Here is a 13,825-nt window from a genome sequence, read left to right as displayed (position 1 = left end):
GGAACTGGTGTTCCAGGAGCTATTGCAATACAAACAATATAGCTAACCAACATGAACTGCTGAGTTTTGTTTTGACTTTGGGGTTTAAATGAAGCACCCAGAAATCAAGGTGAACCTTAGCTGAAACCACAAAGTTTGGTCTAGATTCAGGTAGAGACATTAAAACTTCACACAGTGTCCACGTGACAGGCTCACCAAAAATGTGTAAATTTCAAATAATCTTTTGACAAACATGGCTTGTATTTTGAAACAAAAGTTCTAAACCAGGTGATATTTAGGTTTCGTTATAAACATTTTGAATAACTACAATGCCACTTTCACTATTTTTATGTCATTGTAACAGTCACTTATTAATGCTACCATTAATAAAATGACTTATCACAAAGGAGATTAAGCAACAAATAAATAGTTATATAGTTTTCATATTGTGTCTGACCTAAATTCATAAAAGTAAGGAATGGAAGAGGCTGAAACTGTTCTTAATTTGACTGCTGTCCCTACCATCTTGTTTTGTCTTATAGGAGTATAGTACCATGTGTAAGATCACCCACTACTTTGAGAGCTCTCTAATATCTAGGCACAATGGTATTTGTTAAAGATGAAGGTTGCAGTCATAATTCTAAAAGAACATATATTGCTCTAAGTCTACATGTGCAATTTGTAATAATGCCAGTTGGTTTGTGCACACTAATTAAGTCTATGGTCCTACATGTTTTTTTAGGCTTAAGCAAGACCACATCTCTTCTAATATATCTTTTAAAATGTCCATTAAATTTATATTTAGTTTTTTTTAAAAGCCACACGTGTTATTTAATAAGTTTATATGACTAACCATTCAATTAAGTGGTTAGTGAACAAAATGGAAAAATATATGTACAAATTTGTAGCTGCTGTTTAACTTTTTGATTTTGGTCTCTAAAATACCATCTATCAGCTTTCTCAATCCCGGGTTTTAGTTCTTTAAAGTTGAACTCCTTCTGCTCGTAAAGAATTTTTACCCCTAAAGGCAGCAGTAATGAAAAAACATGAGCCAAATACCCTACTGGCCTTTGTATGCCATTCTCTGCTGGGGATAAATATTGCTCTCTGAATATTCCAGTCAGTTTGGCTTGACCATGGCTAATGAAACTCTGTTGCTATCTCTCAATATGAACTCTGGGCATCCTTGACATGGAATGGTTTTAGAGTTCCTCATCTTCCATGGTTACCAGAGAGAACCAGGATGTGTTACAGCAGGGAGTTTAATAAGTGTAGGAACTTCCTGGTTAGGGAGTTCTCTGATTGCTGCTTAAAGCACAGCTCATTATGTTTGTGTCTTCACACTACATGGTGTCAGAAGTGAGTGAATGCTCCTCCTTTAGAGAAAGGGAAAGGACAGAAAGAACCCCAGACTGTCAGAGCAATGAGTGCGGAAAGTGGAAAATAAGGGAAAAGTCCTGTGAAAGCAGCATCAGAGAAGAAGCAGAACCTGTCTCAACACAGCAATGGGACCAGTAGTACAAGCACTGTGTTAGAGAAGTGTGATTTTGGCAACTCAGATAGCTACCCTTGCTGAATCTGTGGATTTGAACAATTCTGTATGGCTTCTAGTTTAGCAAAGAAAGCACAAGTATACCAAGTACATGCTTTGGGTAGTGGTGATGATCTCCTATGTGCCACAAAGACAAAGAGCTGTGCTTTAAGCAGCAGCTAGAGAATTCCCTAACTAGGAAGTTACTGCACTTATCAGGTTCCCTGCTGTAACACATCCCGCTTCTCTCTGGTAACCGTGGAGGACAAGGAACTCGAAAACCATTTTACCCCTCGATAAGGAAAAGAAAGAATACTCTAAAGTGAATGAGGTTCTTAATACCCATTTCATAGACAGACAATATGTGAAAGGGCCAAATTTAATAGGAGGTGCTAGAAACAAAGGGACACAGCTGAGACTTATTATTGCAGTTCAGTCTTGCTGTACATTACAGATATGGAATGTGAAAAGGAGAACTAATGAGACAGGAGAATTGTTGTCAGAAGAGACACCAGTTTATCAGCACAGTTTCAGCAAGACCCAGCTCTCACATCAGCAAAAACAATAGCAAATGTGAGAATGCAAGAAACCATAAAAAGAAAAGCAGCATTGTGACTTGCATGCTAGCAGCATAGGGAAGACTGCATCAGACAATATTGACACATTAAAAAGATACGAATGTGAGAGAAGCAATTAGACAAAATTAACAACATAAGAACAGTACATGACTAGTAAATGGGTGATCCAAGAACCTTAACAGGAGGGAATCTTGGAAAAGCTGTGGAAATTATGGCAAAACAGCAAGTCAGAGCTGGTAACAATGTCCAGCAAAGAGGCAGAATGAAGGAGATGCAAAAAAATGAGAAACTTTGCAATAGTATGCAGGTCACCAAGAGTAATGCATAAAATCCAAGAGGGAGTGTTGTCATCGGATAACAATGAGTCCATACTTCTAGGGACTATAGCCTCAATAGAACTGACAGCTCCTTGGTACACAACCATGAATCTAAACAGTTGAAACCTTATATTAAAAATTGATACTGTGGTAGCAGTCACTGGAAAAAAAATCAGTCCTAGGGTGGAGATCTACAAATACAATTTTATGTGGGGCTACTAATAATCCATTGGATGTTTGTGGCTAGTTCCTTGGGAAAGTGGAAAAAGACGGGAAATTCCTTCAACAAATAATATACATAACACTGGTCTACAATTTTTGAGAAGTCGTCTGCTTCAGAGATAAAATGTGCTATTTATTATGTATTTTGATGCGCTGAATTCAAATATGACAAAACAACTGATTGGCTACTGTTTCTAAGATATTTAAGTTTTTACATTTTATGTCTATGTATATTGTGTAGATAGTAGAGTTTTAATTATAAATTGTAAACCTAGGTCTTTTCATGTGTTTATGGTTGCTTTACATGATAATATTTCACCTGTCCTGTTTATGTAACACTTTCAAAATCAGCAAAAGGGTTATATAAATAAAATTTATTATGAAACAAAAGGCAAAAAACTATTATGTACATAGTTTAGTCCTATTCAGTGTCTACTCGGCGCTTCTTGGCTTGTCTCTTGCATTAAATGGAGCATCTCTTGTCATTGTCCAGCAATAGTCTGCAAGCATTGATGGGCTCCATTTGCCCTGATAGCGTTTCTCCATTGTTGCAATGTCCTGGTGAAATCACTCGCCGTGCTCATCGCTCCCTGCTCCGCAGTTCGGTTGAAAAAAAATCTAGATGAGAGTGCAAAAAATGTATCTTTAGTGACATGTTGCAACCAAGGCTTTTGTATGCCTTGAGGAGGTTTTCCACCAACAACCTGTAGTTGTCTGCCTTGTTGTTTCCGAGAAAATTTATTGCCACTAACCGGAAGGCTTTCCATGCCATCTTTTCCTTGCCACGCAGTGCATGGTCAAATGCATCATCTCGAAGAAGTTCACGAATCTGAGGACCAACGAAGACACCTTCCTTTATCTTAGCTTCACTTAACCTTGGAAATTTTCCACAGAGGTACTTGAAAGCTGCTTGTGTTTTGTCAATGGCCTTGACAAAGTTCTTCATCAGACCCAGCTTGATGTGTAAGGGTGGTAACAAAATCTTCCTTGATTCAACAAGTGGTGGATGCTGAACACTTTTCCTCCCAGGCTCCAATGACTGTCGGAGTGGCCAATCTTTCTTGATGTAGTGGGAATTTCTTGCACGACTATCCCATTCGCAGAGAAAACAGCAGTACTTTGTGTATCCAGTCTGCAGACCAAGCAAGAGAGCAACAACCTTCAAATCACCACAAAGCTGCCACTGATGTTGGTCATAGTTTATGCACCTCAAAAGTTGTTTCATGTTGTCATAGGTTTCCTTCATATGGACTGCATGACCAACTGGAATTGATGGCAAAACATTGCCATTATGCAGTAAAACAGCTTTAAGACTCGTCCTCGATGAATCAATGAACAGTCTCCACTCATCTGGATCGTGAACGATGTTGAGGGCTGCCATCACACCATCGACGTTGTTGCAGGCTACAAGATCACCTTCCATGAAGAAGAATGGGACAAGATCCTTTTGACGGTCACTGTACATGGAAACCCTAACATCACCTGCCAGGAGATTCCACTGCTGTAGTCTGGAGCCCAACAGCTCTGCCTTACTCTTGGGTAGTTCCAAATCCCTGACAAGGTCATTCAGTTCACCTTGTGTTATGAGGTGTGGTTCAGAGGAGGAGGATGGGAGAAAATGTGGGTCCTGTGTCATTGATGGTTCAGGACCAGAAGTTTCATCCTCTTCCTCATCTGACTCAAGTGAGAATGATTCTGGTGCATCAGGAACCGGCAGTCCTTCTCCGTGGGGTACTGGGCATATAGCTGATGGAATATTTGGATAATGCACAGTTCACTTTTTCTTCTTTGACACAACTTTCCCAACTGGAGGCACCATGCAGAAGTAACAATTGCTGGTATGAACTGTTGGCTCTCTCCAAATCATTGGCACTGCAAAAGGCATAGATTTCCTTTTTCTGTTCAACCACTGGCGAAGATTTGTTGCACAAATGTTGCAGCATATGTGTGGGGCCCACTTGTCCTGATCTCCAATTTTGCAACCAAAATAAAGTTGATAGGCTTTCTTAACCATAGTGGTTATACTGCGCTTTTGTGATCCAAAAGTCACTTCACCACAAACATAGCAGAAGTTATCTGCACTGTTCACACAAGTATGAGGCATCTCTGCTCACTTTGGCTAAACAGAAATGTGTCCCTTTGCAAAATCAAACACTGACAAATAAGAGAGCATGACACTGTATGATATAGGGCAATTTGTTCAGCAGAGTGATGTAAGCTTCCTTATGATTGCATTATCCATGACTTATAGGAATAGCATGATGCAATTCATATCATGTATGACGCAATACCAGCTTCAGATTGCATCATTCATTGTTTTGCCTAAAAAGCAAGTACTGTCCAAACCCAGTCATAGATTTATTCATAGATCCAGTCAAAGATGTATTTTAGTCATTTCTGGTTTAAATTGAGATCCCTTCCCTTTATAACTCACTTATCCTCCTCCATTCCCAAGTCAAGGGTCGTATATACGGACCCAGTAGCATATCTTGAAAACTAGAGCCAATCAACAATTTTAAGCATCATTTTCGTTCTCAGTGACCCAGAATTAGTAAAGTTTGACTACATTTATTTCAGAAGCATTTTGGCTGTAGAGCAGTGTAATAGAAGGACTGACAACTCCCTTGCTAAGGTTGCCAGCAATATAAAGACAATACCTAGAAGAGAAACTGGAATGTGTTAATGGTAAAAAAGCAACTTCACAGGTCTAGGAAAGCTGTCAGGAGAGTACAAAGTATTTGGTGCCATCAGTGACTTCCTTTGCGCTGTCAGCCCCATGCCATCCCTGTATATTCTTGCTAGCATAGGTGCTGACTCTGTGGATGCTTCAGGGCTAGAGCACCCATGGAAAAAAATCAGTGGATGCTTAGCACCAGCAGCCAGCTCTCCCCCCTCCCCCAAGCACCTCCTGCCCACCAGCAGCCCTGCCGATCAACTCCTCCCCCACTCTCCCACCGCCTCCCACCCACTACGATCAGCTGTTCCACGGTATGCAGGAGGCACTAGGAGAGAGGGGGAGGAGTGGGGACAGGGTGCTTGGGATAGGGGGCAGAACTGGGCAGGAAGAGGTGGGGCAGGGGTGGAAAGAGGTATGGGGTGGGGCTTGGGGGAAGGGGTGGAGTGGGGGCTGAGCACTCCTGGGTCAAGAAGGAAGCTGGCACCTGTGCTTGCTTGGGAAAGTCAAAGGAGAATTAAAGACAGAGGAAGATATGGGAGTTATTTTCTAGATAGAACACACTGACAGGTGTGTGAGGATGGTTGTAGTACCAAAGCCCAATGACAAAATCCAGATATGTACACCTTACCCAATTTAATTAAAGTGTGTGCAGAGAAAGATACATGCTTCCCATGGTTGACTAGACATTAGCTCAGTTATCAAATCTTTTCAAAGTTACAGCATGCTCCTGGCAAATCCCTCTTGCTAGCAATCTATGCCATTAACTACATTCAACACCCCATTTGGAAGTTACTGTTTAATTTGTCTTCCATTTGGCATATCTTCAGCACCAGAATGTTTCCAAAAGAGCATCTCTCTACCATGTCAGGTTTGCCTGGCATCTTTTGCCATGCAGATGATGTGTTGGGATATGGCAGATATAAAATGATCATCATGAACAACTACAAGAAGCTGAGACACACTTCCAACAAGCTGGCTTCACTCTGGAGGAGAAATGTGAATTTGGAAAAGAGCAAATAAAATCTATAGGACACTATTAGCAAACAGGTAATTTCAGCCAGATTCAGACAAACTGAAGGCATTACCTAAAGATGTTTCTGTTATAAGAAGATTCCTGGGCATGACAAATCAGGGAAATTCTTACCAAATTTATCTCATTTAAGAAAACCGTTTAGAGATCTCCTTAATGGTAACAATAAGTGCTGGGGTAGCCCACAACAAAACAACTGACATCTCCACCTGTTTTGGCACAATATTCAGTAAACTGACAACAATAGCCACAGATATTGTGACGGGTTTCCCCCCTTAGGATGTCACCTGATATACTGGGATACCACGGAGCCTGCCTGTTCTGCCAGCCCGGGCACCCTTTATACCTGTCTTGCTGAGCCAGGCTATTAAGCCTCCTCCAGCACACACACAGGCAGGGCCATACCCAACTGCAGAACAACACAGACTCTGAGATCAGCTCTGGGAAGATTCAGCTTATGGGACTTGCCTCAGCACTCACGTGTCCACCTCCCTTGGAGTGGAGACCCAAAGGTCTATGATGAAATCCACCTCCTCCCTCAATGTGGAGGAAGGTATGCAGAGCCTCTTACACACACACACACACAGTATGAATTGTACAAACTGAGTTATATTATAAACAAGAAATACATTTTGTGACAAAGTTCTGTCCTTGACTCCGTGGGTCCTGCATTTCCTGACAGATTTTGCTAACCTCAGAGGCAAGGGTCACAGTCTACTGAGCCATTTTCATCATAAGCCAGCAAGGGAGGTGAGGAGAAACAACCCTCCCTCACACAGTCTCTGTTGTCTCCCAGTATCAGTGATTAATCAGGGAGGGGAGGGGGGAGCCCAGGCCCACCCTCTACTCCAGGCTCCAGCCCAGGGACCCTAAAATTAGCAGCTATGGAAGCTGACTTTTTGGAAATAGGACATGTACAATTCCCTGGGCTACTTCCCCACAGCAGCCCCCACTCAGTATCTTCTTCACAATTACCTCAGGGTCTCCTTCCTTGCACCTGATATGGATTTGTACTACTTCATTCCTCCAACAGCACAGCTCCCTCCTATAGCTCCTGACACCCACGCCACACTGACTAACTGGGAGGCTTTTAACTAGTTCCAGCCAGTCCTTGATTGGCTTCAAGTGTCCCAATCAATCTAGCTATCTCCACTGCCTTCTAGAAGGATCTTAATTGGCCCCAGGTGTCTTGATTAACCTGGAGCAACTGCCATTTGATTACCATGGTCCCAGGGATTTGTTTAGCCTGGGGCTAAAATACCTGTTCCTCACTACTTTACTGTAGCCATCTGGCCTTGCCCCATCACAATTTATTAACTACAAAAGATGAATTTTAAGTGACTATAAGACATAACAGACAGAACAAAGCAGTTTACTGAGTAAATAAAACAAAATATGCAAGCTAAGCTCAATGTACTTAAGAAACAGGTTACAAAATGCAATTTCTCACCCTAAATATTGAATTTAGATAGGATGCAGAGTTTCTGTAGCTCAGAGTTCTAGTTATTTCCTTACAGACTGGACCCCTGTGTCAGTCTGGACTCACCCCTGCCTTTCACTTCAGGTTGGTTTCTTTGTCCCTTCAGGCACTTTCAGCAATCTTTCTTCTTGGGTAAGCCAAAGAGGAGAGTCTTGTTTGCCTTCCTCCCCAACCTTAAATAAGATTTACATAAGGCGGGAATCCTTTGTTTCCCAAACTTGACCCCCGCCCCTTCCCTTACAGTGGAAAGTTACAAGAAGTCGAAGATAATGTTTAGTATCATGTGACAAGGTCACCTGACCTAGTAGTGTTACAGTTATGTCCCAGGATGCCTCCCAGGAGATAGATTAGTATCTTCACAGTCTTGTTGTTTCTTCCTGATGGTTCATCAAATGTGATGGCCTGTCGTCTGGTGGGTATCCCAATTGTAATTGTTACATAGTCCATATTCCTAACTTTAGATACATAAATGATATCATAAATGATGCATACAAATTGGATAATCCCATTCAGCAAATCATAACCTTTCCAATGATACCTTACAAGACCCACCTTGCATAAAGTTAATCTCAGTTATGTCATATTCATCTCATAAGCATATTTTCATAAAGAATATGGAGTGAAACCTCACACCTTACCCCTGAGATTACTGCCAGAGGGTTAGTCATACCTAAAATCCCTTTTTGGCTTTGGTTATGCAACCCCCAAGTGTTATCAAACACTGTAAAGTCATCCATAAGTGCTTTTGCAAAGTTCTGGGTTTCTGTTCCCAGGTTGCCTGAAAACATTTTGGTGTGTAACGTTGCAAACATAATGCAGATATCAATATCCTTTAAAGTGTAGGTGTTTTGGCATTTCACCACCAATGCCATGAGGTGGTGTGCCTCAGTTTCCCCTTTCATACAGCAATCTAGATTGGTTATGCTTTCTCTGCTGTGCCAAGCTCTAAGCCTGTTTACAGGTACCAGTTGAGAAGCAGTATTCTCATAGGATTTTCTTGTTACCACTCCTAGTCTGTACCAAAGATTTTTCCAAAAATCATGCATGTCACATATTTTTTAAGTATTTACCACCAGTATCAAATTCTTTGTCTTAACCCACAGAGTGTGTAGTAAGACTACTGCTGATGCAATTTTCTTTCAACATTGAACACACAGCAGGGAAAGCTTATCTAGAGCCCCAGTTCAGCAGGCACCAATGGAAAAAGAAAAGACATTCAAGAAAGATGTCAATGTTTACATTGACCTTGTTCTGGCAGCAATTCCAACATCTGCCAGCTGACTTAAGCAAATTAGAAATGAATAACGAATGGGTGAGACTTGTCAGAAACTGACTCAACTCTGTTACACCACTGACCCACATAAAGCACTCCTGATATATTGGTCAACACCATTTGCATCTGGATTATCTCCAGCAGAACTTCTGATGGGAAGATGACTAAAGACTTTTATCTGCAGCACTGATACCGCTTAAACCTAAGTGGCCCAACCTGAAGGAATTTGAAAAACAGGATGCTGAAATAAAAATTCAGCAGCAACAAAAATTCACTCTGCAGTACAGAACAAAAGCGGTACCTGAACTGAGACTAGAGAACAAAGTTTGGCTCAAAAGCTCCCAGACACTTGGAACTGTTCAGAACTTTGCAGAAACTTCCTGATCCTACATTATGGACTTCCCCAAAGGAATCAGATTCATCTTCAGTATTTTCCAACACAACAAAGAGAGGATCTGGGACCTACAGGTACTCTGTTGGGAAGTGAACTCTGTCAAAGTTAGATTCAGGACTCACAATTTGTTAGACCACTCTGTTTATTAGCACAGCGCTCTGCTAATACACCCAGATAATGTGAGCACCATGCAAGACCCACACTACCTTATTTTATACAGATAAAAAGGGTGCGAATTTAATAAGAGGACAAAGAAAGCAGAACTGACAAATTTACCTGAGGCTAGACATACATATTCAATTTCCTTACTAACTTTTACAGATCTCCGGTTAATGTTCCACCATTAGCTTAAGTGGACTCATTGTTTATGCCTTAATGTTTCTTTTCCTGACACCTGTATTTCAACATTCCTTATTTCTGTTTAAAGATACATACAGCATTTCTTTAATCCATTCTATTTTTACAATATAATTCATTCTACTTTCACAACTCCCTCTATAGGAAACTCCATGCACAAACAACATGAATGAGAATACAATTGGGATGACTGATCAGACACCACCCTCCCAAAGACTTGATCTTTAGAATACTGCTTAGAACAATTTAAAAGCAATTGGTAAGAGGACAGAGTGTAACTAATTTAAAGGAATTTGAAGTTTTAGAATTGTGTATACATTGTTGTTGTTTTATTAAAGTTTTAATCCTTTATAATAAAGAAAGGGAAATGTGGAATGGTTATGGAATTCCTGGTCATCCACAATTACCAGAGAGAACCAGAATGCATTGCAGTGGGGAGCTTAAACATAGGAGCTTCATGGTTAGGGAGCTCTCTAGTTGCTGCTTAAAGCATGGCTCTGTGTCCTCACACTACACTTCATACAACTATGTCCCTATGTTCCAGTCAAATATTATGGCATATTTTGGTAGTGCTTAGGATTTTTTTTTATGTGCTGCTTCAGTACCTCATATTTAGAAGGACTCTTTAGCTTATTGACACCTGTTCTGTATTCTCAGTACCATATGTTACTTCTCTCTGTTACCTGATCTTCTTTGTTGTTGTTGTTGTTGTTTTTTACCAGGTGTGGTATCCATGAAGAAAGAAGACTGATCAGTGAGCTCAAACCATCTCTGTGAGATAGAATTATATCCAGGACTGCCAACTATGTTCATAGTTGTGTCCACCCCAGAGACACATGGATATGTGTCATCTGTCTTGCAAAATCCATTGCTACACTTGGTGATTTTGCAAGCTACATGCACACAACTGAGAGCAAGACTGAGCAGTGTTTGGGTATCATGACTTATCAGTCTGAAGTTTCTTAACATTCAGTTGCAGATAATGTTTGCAAACTCATTCTACGTAAGAAGTTTAGTCATTCATTATTATTTTCCTTGGCAAAGGAGCAGAAATCCCCTTCCTGAAAACTCTTTACATCCTCATATGTACTATGTTGGTAAACTTAACAGATTAATCAGCATGACTGTACATTCTTCAACTTTAAAATATTTTATAAAAAAATTACATAAATACTTGTCTATTAGGTTACCAACAACTTCAGATTCCTTTAGCTTTATGCTTTAATATAGTATTTGGCAAATTCAAATTTTCTTTAATTTCAACAGGTAATATAGATGTTTATTTTTAAGCATTTAAAATTACCTATTTTAATGTTCACAGTTGAATAAAGCTATTTTAACTCCTTTCTTTTATTTTGCAGCCTATGGGCCAGATCTTCACCAGATATAAATTGGCATGCTCCATTGAATTCCATGAAGTTATATCAATTTACAGCAGCTGCGGATCTGGCCCCATACATCTGTGACATTAGTCTTGATTCAGTGTATATGAGGAGTTTTGCAATCGGCTTTATAGTGTTCATGCAAAAGTTGAAAGGTGAGATTCTGTGTATAATATAGATATTTTCTCATTGACTGTCAAAGTCAAATCAATAAAGTGTTAAAAGTTGAATGGATTTGATTTTGAGTTGTCTGTTGAAAAATGTGCCAGTGTTTATCCACAGTTTGATACACAATCAAATACTGTGAGATTTTGATCATTTTGTGCACATATATTAAGGTCAAAATGAACAGGAAGTTAATATAGAGAGCATTTTTCCAGTCTAATATTCTCACTCATCACTTCAATACTTAAAAATTCAACATTGTGATACAAATTGTGCATCAAAATGGAAAGAGAACCATTTTCCCTTTAGGTGCGTTTGCTTTTTCTTCTAATCATAAACCCATGCTGCACTTCACATCCCTGGAAAACTTACCCAAGAAACTATTGCTTTCTTAAAATGGAATTTTATTTAATTTTGCTCTAGAGGTCAGAAACTTTGACAGAATATGCCTAATTGTTGAACCAAGAAGATGTAGTGGAAGTGTATCAGTTTTGGCAACTTCCATAGGTCTGAGTGTATCTTACCCCAGAATATTCAACAGACTATTGGTTAAGACATTCAAAGATGTGGGAGACACAGATTAGAGACCCTGTTCTTTCTGATTCAGACCAGGAATTTGAACCTCAGTCTCCCAGATTGCAGATGAGTGGTCCAGCCACTAGCTTATTGGCTATTCTAGGGTCATGGAGGTTGCTTCTTTCCATCATGACTTTGAAAGGGCTTGATTTATTTCCAAACCAGAATGGAACAAATGTAAAAATGTCAAACTTTGTGAAACAAAATTCAGATTTTCTGGCCCACCCTTCTTCAGAGATGGATAGGCATGGAATTTCACTCATAATGCATTTAACAGTTCTTTGTGTATTACCATTTCCTTTATTGTTTGTGCAGTCTTTCACACATCAGTAAGAGAAAAAATTATGAAGGAAATATCTTGAAGATGCAAAAATTGGTGAGGGCCCTTAAAGGCCCTTATAAGACCTCAAACTTCTTCTAAAACACTTTATGTTAAATGACTAAGACTTAAAATTTACTTTTAGTAGCATAATCTGCTCCATTATATTTTACATATAGCACATTCTTTTGTAGCTCCTAATTCCTCCTGTGGTATTCCTCTTGGGCCTGCTTTATATTTTTAATGGGTATGTTAGCACATTACAGTTTCACAATGGATGAGTGAAAACAAGCCTGACATTCTTGCAGAAAGGAGAAGCAGCAGTAAAGTTGCTATACAATATCTTACCCACTTCATCTTGTTATTTGCATGCATACTGGATATTAATTCTTCCACATTTTCAGAATACAGCATTTATGTGCAAATATTTTTTCCTTTAGCTTTTTATGAAAAAAAGTCAAATTCAGTGTTCAGGCAAAAGACTTGTGGGTGTAAGTGTTTAGCTTGAGGAAAGACTACAAGAACTGGCCCAAGATGATGAAGTCACTGTTAAAGGAAAAGGATACTGTTTGTGCAAAGGTTCCAGAGATTTGTTGGATTTCTCGGTTTCTTATTTATTGAGGACAGTATTGGCCAGCAGCTGCAACTGAGTAGCAAACCACACAACTCAAGATGAAAGGTCTGAAAAGGTGGCCTTAAGCCATCTTTGTGCTCTGCTGATCCTGGGCCATCCATACACTAATCACGTCCCCAAAGTTTAAGTTAGATAAGCCCAAAGGTAACGAGTTACAGAATCTTTCTCCTCCATACTTCAAATCCAGCTGAGGGAAGAAGTGATTGAAAGTTGTGACTGTGATATTTGGTAGCCTGTAAAAGCCACTTAGTGATCTCAAGCCAGTTTCTAGTGCTCAAGTTTCCTTATTAAAACAAAACCCACCTTATCAGTGGACACTAGTGAACAGCCTTGTGGGCAGTCTCAGGCCAGACCAAGAATTAATATGCACATAGCCCAAACTACTCATCCAAAAAACTATCTCTGCAATGAGGTGTAAGTTGTACAGCCACTGCCCATGGAGTACCTGTTCAATAGATAGTCCTGGAGATCTAACGTCTCCCTGACAACCCAACACCTCTCACTTGCACTAAATCCATTAAAAATATTATTCAGATGAGACTTTTTATATGGAGGCTAATGTGGATACACTATTGCTAAGTAATATAGGATTATAAATATGCAAGTAGTAGCAAGGTCATTGCACTCATGCTGTAACTTGGCAAGACTATCATTCTTTTACTTCTAACCTAGAAAGTGATAGGCTGATATCTTGTATCTGTTTGATCAGCTGTAAGCCATCAAAGAATTCATGCAAAGAAATACTGTTTGAATTAATATGTTATTTCCAAAGGAGTGATGTTGGCAATGTGCACAGTAGCATGTGTTTTAGAAAAATAAGCACAAATAAAATGAAAACAGCAACAGGAGAGCCTGTGTTTGAGCCCTGCATGAACTGTAGATGGATTTTATCTAACATGAGGTAAATGGGT

General features: G+C 39.8%; 1 long non-coding RNA gene across 2 annotated transcripts in view; it reads left to right on the top strand.

The window, feature by feature from the left end:
* LOC122172611 (uncharacterized) overlaps positions 1-11,450 on the top strand; it is a 36,823-nt gene extending 25,373 nt beyond the window's left edge. For both annotated transcript variants that reach the window (XR_006173072.2, XR_010593375.1), the window contains 2 exons: positions 9,983-10,097; positions 10,561-11,450. This is a non-coding gene — a long non-coding RNA (uncharacterized LOC122172611). The remainder of the gene's footprint in view (positions 1-9,982; positions 10,098-10,560) is intronic.
* The last annotated feature ends 2,375 nt before the right edge of the window (positions 11,451-13,825 follow it).

Source organism: Chrysemys picta, chromosome 1 (assembly GCF_011386835.1).
Source record: "Chrysemys picta bellii isolate R12L10 chromosome 1, ASM1138683v2, whole genome shotgun sequence".
NCBI classification, from domain to species: Eukaryota; Metazoa; Chordata; order Testudines; family Emydidae; genus Chrysemys; species Chrysemys picta.
This window is presented reverse-complemented; position numbering and strand designations above follow the sequence as displayed.